Source organism: Pseudorca crassidens, chromosome 20, assembly GCF_039906515.1.
Source record: "Pseudorca crassidens isolate mPseCra1 chromosome 20, mPseCra1.hap1, whole genome shotgun sequence".
NCBI classification, from domain to species: Eukaryota; Metazoa; Chordata; class Mammalia; order Artiodactyla; family Delphinidae; genus Pseudorca; species Pseudorca crassidens.
In genome coordinates this window covers 31,362,920-31,374,956 of record NC_090315.1, presented here as the reverse complement: position 1 = coordinate 31,374,956, position 12,037 = coordinate 31,362,920, and the positions used below count along the sequence as shown (strand labels likewise).

At 47.1% G+C, this 12,037-nt stretch overlaps 1 protein-coding gene across 2 annotated transcripts in view; it reads right to left on the bottom strand.

The window, feature by feature from the left end:
• Positions 1-9,738, bottom strand: part of CHD9 (chromodomain helicase DNA binding protein 9) — a 244,095-nt gene extending 234,357 nt beyond the window's left edge. The window contains exon 1 of one of the 2 annotated variants that reach the window (XM_067718619.1): positions 9,623-9,738. The gene's annotated coding sequence lies outside the window, so the exon portion shown is untranslated. The remainder of the gene's footprint in view (positions 1-9,622) is intronic. The other variant, XM_067718614.1, reaches the window with a different exon arrangement.
• Between the last annotated feature and the right edge of the window lie 2,299 nt (positions 9,739-12,037).

Here is a 12,037-nt window from a genome sequence, read left to right as displayed (position 1 = left end):
AAGCCAGTCACATAAGGACAACGATTGAACGATCCATCCTTATATGTAAGGTACTTAGAGTTGTCAAAATCATAGAAACAGAAAGTGGAATGGTGGTTGTCAGAGGCTGTAGGAAGGAGAAAATGGGGAGGAAATTAAATTAATTAAACAATTAAACCCATTGTTTAATGAGTATGGAGTTTCCATTTAGGAAGATGAAAAAGTTCTGGAACCACCTGGAGATGGACTGTGGTGATGGCTGGTTTTATAACAATGTAAATGTACTTAACGCCACCGAACTGCGCACTTTAAAATGGTTAAAATGGGGGCTTCCCTGGTGGTGCAGTGGTTAAGAATCCACCTGCCAACACAGGGGACACGGGTTTGAGCCTTGGTCCGGGAAGATCCCACATGCCGCGGAGCGACTAAGCCCGTGCGCCACAACTACTGAACCTGCGCTCTAGAGTCCGAGAGCCACAACTACTGAGCCTGCGTGCCACAGTTACTGAAGCCGGTGTGCCCTAGAGCCTGTGCTCAGCAACAAGAGAAGTCCCCGCAATGAGAAGCCCGCGCACCGCAACACAGAGTAGCCCCTGCTCGCCGCAACCAGAGAAGAGCCAGAGTGCAGCAATGAAGACCCAACGCAGCCAAAAATAAAATAAATTTAAAACAAATTTTAAAAAATAAATTAATTAAATGGTTAAAATGGTAAATTTTATGCCCTGCGTATTTTACCATAATTAAAAATATACATATACAGGTACATAAAAGTGGAAGTGACTAGGGTCAGCATCTCGACCTCTGAGGAGTCCAGTTACGCCCAGTCCCCACCAAGGAAATGGCCCTTCCCCTACTTCTTCTGTCTTGTCAAAACTTACCACAGGTGCAGACAAGACCACAGGCTGGTGTGGGAGCCCAGCGTGCGCAGGCGGGAGAGAAAGATGAACACAGACAAGGAGTGCTGAGGAGGACGCAGGGTCTGAAGTGATGAGGGCCTTCGGGCAGGAGTGGACACAGCTGCCAGGAGCTCTGGCGGTTCAGTGGAGGAGGGAGGCGGGACTTCTTGCTTGGCTGCTGCGCGGTGTCACAGAGGAAGTGGTGTTTAAGGGGGGTTTGAGGGAGTGAGGACGTGCAGCTGTGTGAATTGGTGGAGGGCATCTAGGTGAGTTGTTTGTTTGGCAGGCGTGTGGTGTGACTGAGAGGCGGAAGTTGGGAGAGGAGGCTGGGTCGGCAGGGAGGGGAGGCGACCTGGGAGAAGGGCACCCCGTGCAGGAACTTCTCTGCCACACCAGCCTGTGGCCTTGGAAGGGAAGCACTGTAAAGGCATACTTGGCCTTGATTTGGAGCCTTCTGCAGCCAGATGCCGACGGATTGTGAACTGACAATAATAACAACTTCTAGCGACAGAGTACTTACTAAATGCATCTTAATAACCCTAAGCGGCAGGTAGCAATCTCAGCTCCACTTTCAGCTGGGAAAACCGACGCCCCAGTGATAAAGCAGCCTGTCAAGAGAGAGCGCGCGCGCACACACACACACGCGCGCACACACACGCACACGCGCGCACACACACACAGCCAGTTAGTGGTGGGGCTGGAGTGCGAACCCAGGCCTACATGGGTCCCAAACTGGAATACATATAAGAAAGCCCTCAGGAGCTAGTTTAAAAACATAAATTCCATTCCCAGTAGCCAAAGCTGGAATAATTTGAGCAACAAAACAAAGTAGTATTGGATGATAGCCTGGGGTATAAAGTAAAATCCACAAGTCCATACTATTACAAATTTAAAAAAAAATTAATCATTGGGAGAGAAGAGCCCAACCTCCCATGAAGAATTCTAAATAAATTATGTAGACACATGACCCTAAAGTACGGGGGACAGACCGCCCACTCCCTTAAGCGTGGGCTGCACATAATAATCTTCCTGGGCTTCCCTGCTGGTCCAGCAGTTAAGACTCTGCACTTCCAATGCAGGGGGTGCGGGTTCAATCCCTGGTCGGGGAACTAAGATCCCACATGGTGCACAGTGCCGCAAAAAAAAAAAAAAACTTCCTTCCAAGAGAACAGTATGGAACAGGGGAAACAGAGTAACTTCACAGAGAAACCTGACAAATGCTACCTCAGCCAGGTGATCCAAGGTAGTAGCAACAGTGGTAAGTCATGTTGATATTATGGACACGTCATGTGATGTGATGAAAAAAGGCACTTTATTTCTGTGGTCTTCCTCTCCAAAACCCATAACCCTAGTCCAACCATGAGAGAAATATCACACAAGTTCCAATAGCAGGGTATTCTACAGTACATCTGAGTGGTACCCCTCAAAACTGGCAAGGTCATCCAAAACAAAGGAGTTCTGAAACACTGTCACAGCCAACAGGAGCCTAAGGAGACATGACAACTAAATGCAATGTAGGACACTGGACAAGATCCCGGAATAGGAAAAGGACATTAGGTACACACTAAGAAAATCTGAATAAACTATGGGCTTGTGTTATCAATAATGTATCAGCATGGTTCATTAATTATAACAAATGGACTATGGGTTAACAAACGGTTAGTAGGGGGACCTGGGTGTGGGGTATATGGGAACTCTCTGTACTATCGTCTCAATTTCTCTGTAAATCTAAACTGGTCTAAAAAAATAAAGTCTATTAAAACAAACAAATTCCTGGGTTGACCCTCAGAACCCCTGGCCTTCTGGTGCGCATTTGCACAGCTGTAGCGGAGCTGTGAATGAAGTCAGGCGCACCACCTGCCTGATGACAGACTGAAGAGAAGCAGCAGATACAGCAGAATCCGCAGGGAGGGAGACAGTTCACTCCAAGGACACTGCATGCCTCTCCTCCATCAGACTCCTCGAGGTTAGGGACTGTGCCTCTCTCATTGGACTGCCAGCCTTCCTAATGTGCGAAGTGGATCTCCCCTGTCAGACTGGGCAGCCCCTGAGGGGCAGGGCCCACTTTTCCTCTTGAGGAGCTCAAGGAGGCCTTTCTCTGCAGCCCCAGGAGCCACAAATTCTCTATATGCATTTCATCTTCCTTTATGTAAGTCAAGGTTCTTCCTATGAGTGGGAAAAGAGGTTACGCACAAAACGTACATTTTTAAAAATTGAAGTAGAGTTAATTTACAATGTTGTGTTAGTTTCAAGTGTACAGCAAAGTGATTCCGTTATACATACGTACATATAGGTGCGTGTGTGTGTGTATATATATATTCTTTTTCAGATTCCTTTCCATTATAGGTTATTACAAGATATTGAGTATAGTTGCCTGTGCCATACAGTAGATCCTGTTGTTTAACAAAATGTACATTTTTTAAAGGCTGGCAAAAGGTCTGCTTGCTCCAAAATAACAGGACTCCTAACTCTTTGGATAAGCATAACCAATGCTCATAAGCAGCAAACTCAATAATTTGGATTTAGTGCCTTAAGCCTCCTCTTCCACCCCCTCCCTCTCCAGTGCCACCTGTATCCCAGTCCTCAGGAATAGACGAGGGATAACAGTAGTAATAGCTTAAAATTGTGATGCTGCCGATTCTATAACGGAGCAAAACTCTATATCCCAGAAAGCTGCTTCTTGGTTGCAAGAAGCTGTTACTTGGAGGTACACAGCAAGTCACCCCAAAATGTGGGGACACTACATCAGTAGAATGCATACAAAATGTCTGTGATGACTGATCTGCAAAAGTTCTTAAGCACAGGACAGGATGTATCTCTGGACAAAGCAGGAAGAGCAAGGCCTGGAAATCAAATCAAGACTTGACAATGGAAAAAAAAAAAGCCAATTATATTAACATAAGCTGAAAAATATTAGGTAGAGAGAAATGGTGATGTCTGAGGAGCTGAGAAAAGGGGGTAAGAAAGAGCAAGTCTTTGAGAGTCTATCGTCTCCCACATTGTCCAGGGTAGTGGGAATCCCTTGAGCATTCCAGCCAGCTCAGAGCTTCCCAGAATTCTCTCTTGATAGGGATCTTAAGGTTGGTCCAGGGAGCAGTAGGAAGGCAAAGATTCGGTAATTGATTAGTCACGTCTATCATGAGCACAGAGATGGGGAATCAGGCCAGTAGTGCTGCCATTCTGGACCGCTGTATCCCTCAGAGGATACAAATATCTTAGGCCATCCTGGCTATTAAAATCATTCATCTTGTTCACCTTGTTTGGATTCCAGGAATGCCAAGCTTCTAAGTAGAATCTGGCATCCCCTGTGACTTTCCTACAGGGGAAAGAATGTGCTGATAGGCTGACATGAAGTTTTCAGGCTGCTTCACAGTGCTTGTCCCATTGTGATTTAATATATTTGTGGTCTGGCTTCCTCACCAGGCTGCTGTGAATTTGGTGATTCTGTCCTTGCTAGCCTGATCAGTTCCATGTGCACGAAAGGCACTCCATCTCCGACCTGCAAAGAATGAGCAGCATCTCCAGCCCCCAGCCCTCGTCACATTGGCCCTGAGGGGTGCTTCTCCTGACACTGCTAGCCAGCTGCGCTTTGCCACGTCAATCACCCCGACCGCAGCCGTCTACCCTGAGCCCGGCATGAGCTGTGGGAGGCCTGCAAGAAAAGTGCTACAGCGACCAAAATAAGTTCTGTTGGAATAAGAAAGAATAAGGAAGAAAGAGATCCTGTGCTTGGGGCAAGATGCCAAGAACACATGACAGAAAACAAGCAGAAGGAATTGGCAACGTTTAATCTAGAGCAGGGAAGATCCGGGAGGGCCAACCAGTTCCCTGTCATCAAATACCTGAAGGACTGCAGTGATGCAAAGGGGAAAGATTTGTTCCCTGGGGCTCCAGAAGAAAGTGTGACAACCAAGGGGTGGCAGATACAGGGGGAGAGATTTCGGTGAGATAAAAAAAGCGGAACTTTTAAAGGCAGTTTTCCTTTAATATCAGTCATTCAAATATCACCACTTTTATTTTTCTTCTTTCTTCTGTCACGTTTGTGAGAGGCAGTGTAACTTGGCGATTAGGAATACAAACGGAAACAGAAACGCTTGGGTTCATTTTCCAGTCCTGTCACCTACTAGCTACATAACTTTGGGCAAGTTACCTTACTTTCCCATGCCTGTTTTCTCCACTAATAGTACCTACCTCAAATAGTACTTAACCCATGTGACTGTGGTGAAGATTGATTAAATTATACATGCAAAATGCTTAGGATAGCGCCCAGCACACATTATGTGCTCCGCAAGTGGTAGCAACTATTATTTTTTATTATAATCTCATACCACTTATACTATTTCTAAGTAGACACATTATTTATCTAAATTTATTTGAAAGGAAACTTTATATTACTACTGCAAAGGCAAAGCCAGAAACACTTGTCAGGTATAGATGGAAACTGTACAAATAAACATAAAGCAATGTTATCAAATTTTAGCTAGCTACTGTTGCCTGTTCCACCCCCTGAGTTTGAGGACTGCTGCCTTTTCCGTAAGAAGGGAGACGAGCAAGTGTTACCAAAACGGTCTGGTACTTCACTGAAACTTCTTTTGTTGACTGTAGTCAGAAGGCAGAGTCTGGCAAGTTTAAGGAAGTGAAAGGCCCGTGTGGTTGCAGCTCCTGCTCTAGGGAGAGAGGCAGGGCCGGATCAAAGGGACGGTTTAAAAAGGAAATACCTCTCCAAGAATGAGGCTTCGTCATCTTTAGCACTACAGTGCTCTGCCACACCGAATCATCCCACCAGGCACCCAGTGGTATGATCAGCACACTTCAAAAAGCAGTCAGAAACATTTCATAGACCACCGCGCTCCCCAGCGTCCCCCGGACGAAACCTGCAGACAGTTTCCAGACACCCCGCCTGCCTCTCACTTCTTTCTACTCGAAGACATTTTCTGGTGGCAGGCTGCATACTCCTGACCGCACGCAGAAGTTGGGGGTTTGCTGGGACGCACAGTGTCTCCGAGCAGCCCCAGAGAGACTGAGCCGTTTGCTCCAAGGTAACTCACTCATCGACGCATCCTCTACTGGCTCTCCTCCCTTCTCCGGTCCGTTTCACTCTCACTGGGCTTTCTGGGATCACCTCCCAAATGAATTCCGGGCACCCAAGTCCTGGTCTCATGATCTACTTCGGGGAAGCCCCAGCTATGGCACAGTTTAACTGTGGCGCTTGAGAAATGGCTGAGAATGTTCCACGGAGATTCATGAGTCAGGTAAGAATTCAACCAGGAGGACATTTAGTCTCCTTCTGACACTTAGGTCCATGATTCTAGATCGAGTTGGCAAACTACGGCCCACGGCCCATGGGCTCTCCCACTGCCTGTTTTTGTACAGCCTGTGAGCTAAGAATGGTTTTTACAATTTTAAATGGTTGGGGGGAAAAAAATCAAAACGAGAATAACATTTTATGGCCCATAAAAATGATATGAAACCCAGATTTCAGTGTCCATCAATAAAGTTTTATTGGAACACAACTACACTCATTCATTCCCATATTGTCTACGGCCACTTTTACTCCATAACTGCAGAGTTGAGTAGTTGCAGCTGAAACCATATATGGTCCACGAGGCTCAAAACGTTTACTATCTGGCCCTTTACGGAAGAGTTTGCTGACCCCTATTCAAGATCATTATCCTGCAGGGACAAGAGGCAGATTGAGACCTGGTTGCCCAGTGGATGGGAAGCCCAACACCAGACCTAGTATTTAGGGGGTTTTTGGATCAGATGTTCACAGTTCCTTTTCCTACATCTCTGTGACCACCCTCATGACTCCCTCTGCCCTCTGCAGGTACCTAGGACTCCCCCACTGAGGCATTAATGTTTTTATACCAGGAGTAATTTTATTTTTAAAAGGGCATAAGACCTTTTGTTCCCCACACTCTGCCCATTGTCCCAGGTGGTTTCATCGACTCTTGATGGCTTCAGTTACTCATTCTCCCCCAAACAAACCAAATCTCCAGCCCAGGATCGTGTCCTGGATCTCAGATCAACACTCAGATGTCTGTTCAACATTAGATTAAGATGGGGGTGGGGAGATGGGTTTTGCTGTTTACCAGTGGTGTAGCTTTGAGCAAGGCATATAACTGCCTGGGGCATCAATTTCATCACCTGTCAAAGGTGGAAACAACCCCGCCCAGTCTGCCAGGATTACTGTGGTAACTGGACGAAAGAAAGGTGAGCTGCACACAAAACACTGCCACCTGGCCCCAGCCTCCCTCTCCAGCATATTATCATATTATCGGGCCTCTGCTTCCTCTGACCACTACACTCCCTGCACACTGGCTCTCCTTGAGCTCCTTGACTTTGCCAAGTTCTCACCTACCTCTGGGCCTTTGCACATGCTGCTTTTTCTGCCTGAAATACTTTCTCCTCATCTCACCCCCCACCCTGGCTGCTTCTCAGCCTTTCTGACCCCTAATCCATATGTATGCCTTTCTGTATGCCTCTCCATCTTTGTGCTTGATTCTCTCAGTGCATGTGCAGTGATGTCTAATTAGAGTCAATTCTCATTATTCACAGTAGTTATATTCTATAAAGTTGCCATGAACATGGAACTTGCAAATACTGATCTATTGCTCCTAAGGGAAAAACCTAAGGTTAGGTTTCTGCAAGCCTCTGGTCACATTTTCATCTACAGATCAATACCTAACCTTATTTTATGTGTGTTTCTGTTTCAAGACTCCTTATTTAATATATATTGTTGATTCATTCACATTGAACTCACAGCCAATACTACTACAACTCATGCCTGAACAAAGCTTATCTAACACACATTTTCTCCGTAAGGCACATCGCAGCCTTCTTGTGCTTGGGAACACTGGACAGCACTTCAGCACTATGTTTGGGGGTGACTGTAAACAGCAAAATCACCAACAGAAAGCACAAAAATGCAAAACAAACAAAAAAAAAACATGGCACTAAATAGACCACAAAAAGGACACTTGTTCACAGTTCTGAGAGCTGAAACAAGAAAGCAGTGTCATCTTGTTTTGACCTCAGCTGGGAACACGTGTGTTGAGCGACTCAAATTTTTTGCCACTGTTTGCATCCATGAATGACCACGAAAAGCACTGTGGCTATTGATTTGGGGGTGACAAATAAATTTTAGCGAGTGGGAGAATTTGCAAATACGGAATCTGCAAATAATGAGGATCCACTGTACTTTCTTCCCATTTCTCTCATTCACTAGCATGTGAGCTCACTGAGGACTGGTTTACCTCTGTCTTACCGTTTTACCTCTAGCGCCTGGAAAACAGCCTGGCACATAGTAGGCTCTCAATAATAAATCCAGTTTAAATGAACACATGAGTCAATTCAGTGAAAGTGCTTCGTTGGCAGCAATGACAGCTAGTGTTTACGGAGCAGGCACCACGAGCTGCCCTGTGCTAAGTGCTTTTTCTATGTTTCCTCTGCCAACAAGGGAAACAGCAGATTATTGTACTTTTGCCATGGGCTCTGGAATCAGACTGCCTGGGTTCAAACACAGGACCTGCCTTTTATTAGTTATTTAACCCTGAGCAAGTTCCTTGACCTCTCTGAGCCCCAGCTTCCTTCACTATCAAATGGGGTAGTTAAGAGTAGTACCTTGTGGGTTATGGTGATGAGTTGATGTGGCCATGCGAAGAAAGCATTTAGCACTGTGCCAGGCACAGGCAGGTCCGTAGTAAACATTACCTCTTATGGGCAATAATTCCCATGGCAACTCTAAGAGTTTTATATGATACTATCATACCCATTTTGCAGATGAAGGAACTGAGGCTAGGAGGGGTTCCATGAGTTTTCAAGGGTCACACAGCCCACGAAGGGCTGGCTCTGGGAACTCCAAGCCTAGGCTCATAACCGCTTTGGTGTAAATGTAACATTTACTAATATGATGAGGGCTGCTCCAGGAGGCCCCCTGAACTTCTGTAGGATCTGGGTAAAAAGAAACCCGCCTCTCTCATGAGTCTTTTCTCATATTCTACATCTGTGTCTTTCTGTTCCCTGCCCACTTCCGAGTTCAACCCTTTCAGAACCAGCACTATTGGGAGGGAAGATGTTGGTTTGTTATCTTGGGTTTGACAGCTCAAAGGTGGAGATATTTCCTGCTTAAAAGGCATGTTGAAGAAGGAGGAGGAGGCGAAGAATCAGCATTCTGGGCTGCGACAACCGTCCTCCTTTTTCTCCAACCCTTTAAATCAAGGATCCTCACACTTGGCTGCTAGCTGGGAATCTCCTGGGAAGCTTTGAAATGTCCAGATGCCCAGGCCCCAACCCAGACCTCCTACATCTGAGTCTCGGAGGTGGTGGGGTGGGAGGGAAACGGGGCATCAGTATTTTTTAGTGCTCCCCAAGCGATTCCAATGGGAAGGCAAGTTGGAGAAATGGTGCTTTGGATCTTATTAGCACTCAGCTCCAAAGCTAAAGTCGCTCTGGGTGGCAGTAACTCTTTTCTCCTCCTAGGACTGGCTGTTCGGGGATTCGGTCAGGCTCTCCAGAGGAACCAGCTAGTGGAGGATGCTTGCGTGCGAGCGACCTGGCGTCCAGCCCTGCCCCTAGGCCCAGCTTGGCGACTGCGGGTCTCCAGGTCCCCACAGGCAACGACACGTGCGGCCGCTCCGACCTGTCTAGTCGTCCGCGGAGACCGGCGGCAGGGCTCGGCGGCCGCCACGCTGCCCACGCCTCACCACAGAGGTTCGCGGGAAACGCCCGGGGCTCAGGAATCCTACCTTGGCTGTCGGCGCTGCCCTCCGGTGCCCGCAATCCTGAGACTCCGGTTCGACCTGTCGCCGGGCTCCGCGGTCGCTTTCGTCTACGCCGGAGAGGCGCCCACTAGAGCGCAGGCGCCACCTAGTGGGCGCGGGGCGCCGGCTGGGAGGTGCGAGCTCAATCAGTCCCGGGCGGAAATGCAGCTCGGGCTTCCCAATTGGGCGGTTTTCCTACACGCTGCGCGCGCCGGGAGCAAATCCCGGCTGGGTGGGATCACCTTCACTCCTTAGAGGGCACTGGGAGCAAAACTTGCTGAACTTCCTTTTGAGGGCACGGAGGGGCTGCCAGGCCCTGGCTGCTGGCCTGGAATGCATAGTGGGATTTTCCTGGCGGGACTCAGGGATCTTGCCTTTCATCCAAAAGCTTTCAGTACACTCCAATGTGGCAGAGCCTCTCTTTTAAATGTCCTGCGAGCATCAGAAGATGCAAAGGACTGGGTTTCTCTTAAGCCCAGGGAGGCATTTTCCCTACTAGCAGCCCTATCTTTTTGCCCCGCCTCACACCCCGCACCTCCCCACCCCCTTGCCCTCCTACTCTGTTCCCTCCTGTCCCTTTAGCTGAACTTTATTAAACACCCAGCCTTTGTCACACCCGGAGACACAGGTCCCTAAGGAGCTGGCAACCCAAGTTATGTTACTGACCCGGGTGACATTGACATTTCTTTGGTTGAGGCCGTCCTTGGCACTACAGGACATTTACTTCCCTCAATCCATGGCGCTAAATGCCAGTAGACACCTCATAGTCATTGTGACAACCAAAACCACCCCTTCATATTTCCAGTTGTCTGCCGGGTTGGAAGAGCACTGCCCTAGGCTGAGAACCTATTAGCTGATTATTAAGGTCAGGAAAATGGTGGCTTATTGAAAGTGTGTACATTTCATTTATTTCTTTCTTCAACAAATGTTAACTGAGCACTTACTATGTGCCACTTTCCTACAAACAAGGGATACCACAAAGGGCAAAACAGCTCAAAATTTCTGCCCTTGTTGAATTCACATTTATGTAACAAATTAACTTTTAGCACACACACAAAGGCAATGCAGTGTAATTGAGCTCTTCGCAAGGTAAGTACAGGATTTTTTTTTAAAATACATCAATTTATATAGTGCCCTGGTGCAATGCAGTGTAATTGAGCTCATCTCAGGATAAGTACAGGATTTATTTTTTTTAAAAAAATACATCAATTTATATAGTGCCGTGGTGATGGAGACAAGTTTGGCAAAAACTTCTTTTAAGGCAATTTATCTCTGTGGTGATTTGGGGGGATAAGTTCACCAGTGGAAATATTAGACACACTCTGTGACAGTGAGACCTGAGCCAGTCCCCCCTCCCCCCACCTTCGTGTGCCTATTTAAACTTTGGTCTCTCTGTACTTGTGTCATCTGGTCAAAGTGACCATCAAGAGTAGAGGGGAGGGGGAGGGGGAGGGAGTATTACCTATGAGCAATACCTGGAGGGGCAAGGGGTTCGCGCGTGCGCGCGCATGTGTGTGTGTGTGTGTGTGTGTGTGTCACTGACGGGGGCCACCCCCAGCTTACTTAGGGCTTGCTCGTGCCCTGGTGAAGGTGAATCAGTCAGAGAAGTGCTGACAGGTACACTTCCCATTCTGTCACTTTAAAGTGTCTCTGAGTCACTTCCAGTCCTTGCAAGAGCTCCCTCCTCCGCCCCTACACACCACCCCACTTTGGCCCAAAGCTTGCCCCAGCAAAGACCTAGATTATAACCTCTGCAAGTCTGATGCCAGGCATCACCAGATGAGGTTAAAGGTTTCCTAAGGACTTTAAGAAGAACTCTCCCCTGAGTTCTTCTACCATTTTGTTCATTCCACTAATCACAGTGCTTTGGAAACTGTGGTTATCAACAGGTCTGTATTCTGCATAGGTTCTCCATAGGTGATCTCCTTGAGGGTCTGCGCCATGTTGGATAGGTAAAAGTAGTGTCAATAATAATAATAGTCTGTAATGTTATTAGGCACTAAGAATTTTAGATTGACTAGTTGAATCCTCACAATAATCCTATGAAGTAATCACTGTTATTTTACCCATTTTTTTGATGAAGAAACTGAGACTCATAATGCTTAAGTAATTTGCCTTGGATGGGAGAATTAGCAAGCGGTGTGGCCAGGACCTGAATTTGGATTGCCTGCCTGCAGAACCTTTGCCTCTGAGCACTCCACTGCTGTTGATGGAGCGCCTGGATAACCGTGCTGGGCACTGTGTTTTAGACACGGGACAGCATGAACAGGGCCTCTCATTTTTATCCCTCTGTGCTCTTGTTCTGTCCACTCTTTCCTTCAAAGGGAGAATTTTGTGTGCTGCATTTTGTTTTTTAATAAATTCATAATGTTATGAGATGTAACCTATTTTTAGTAGGTG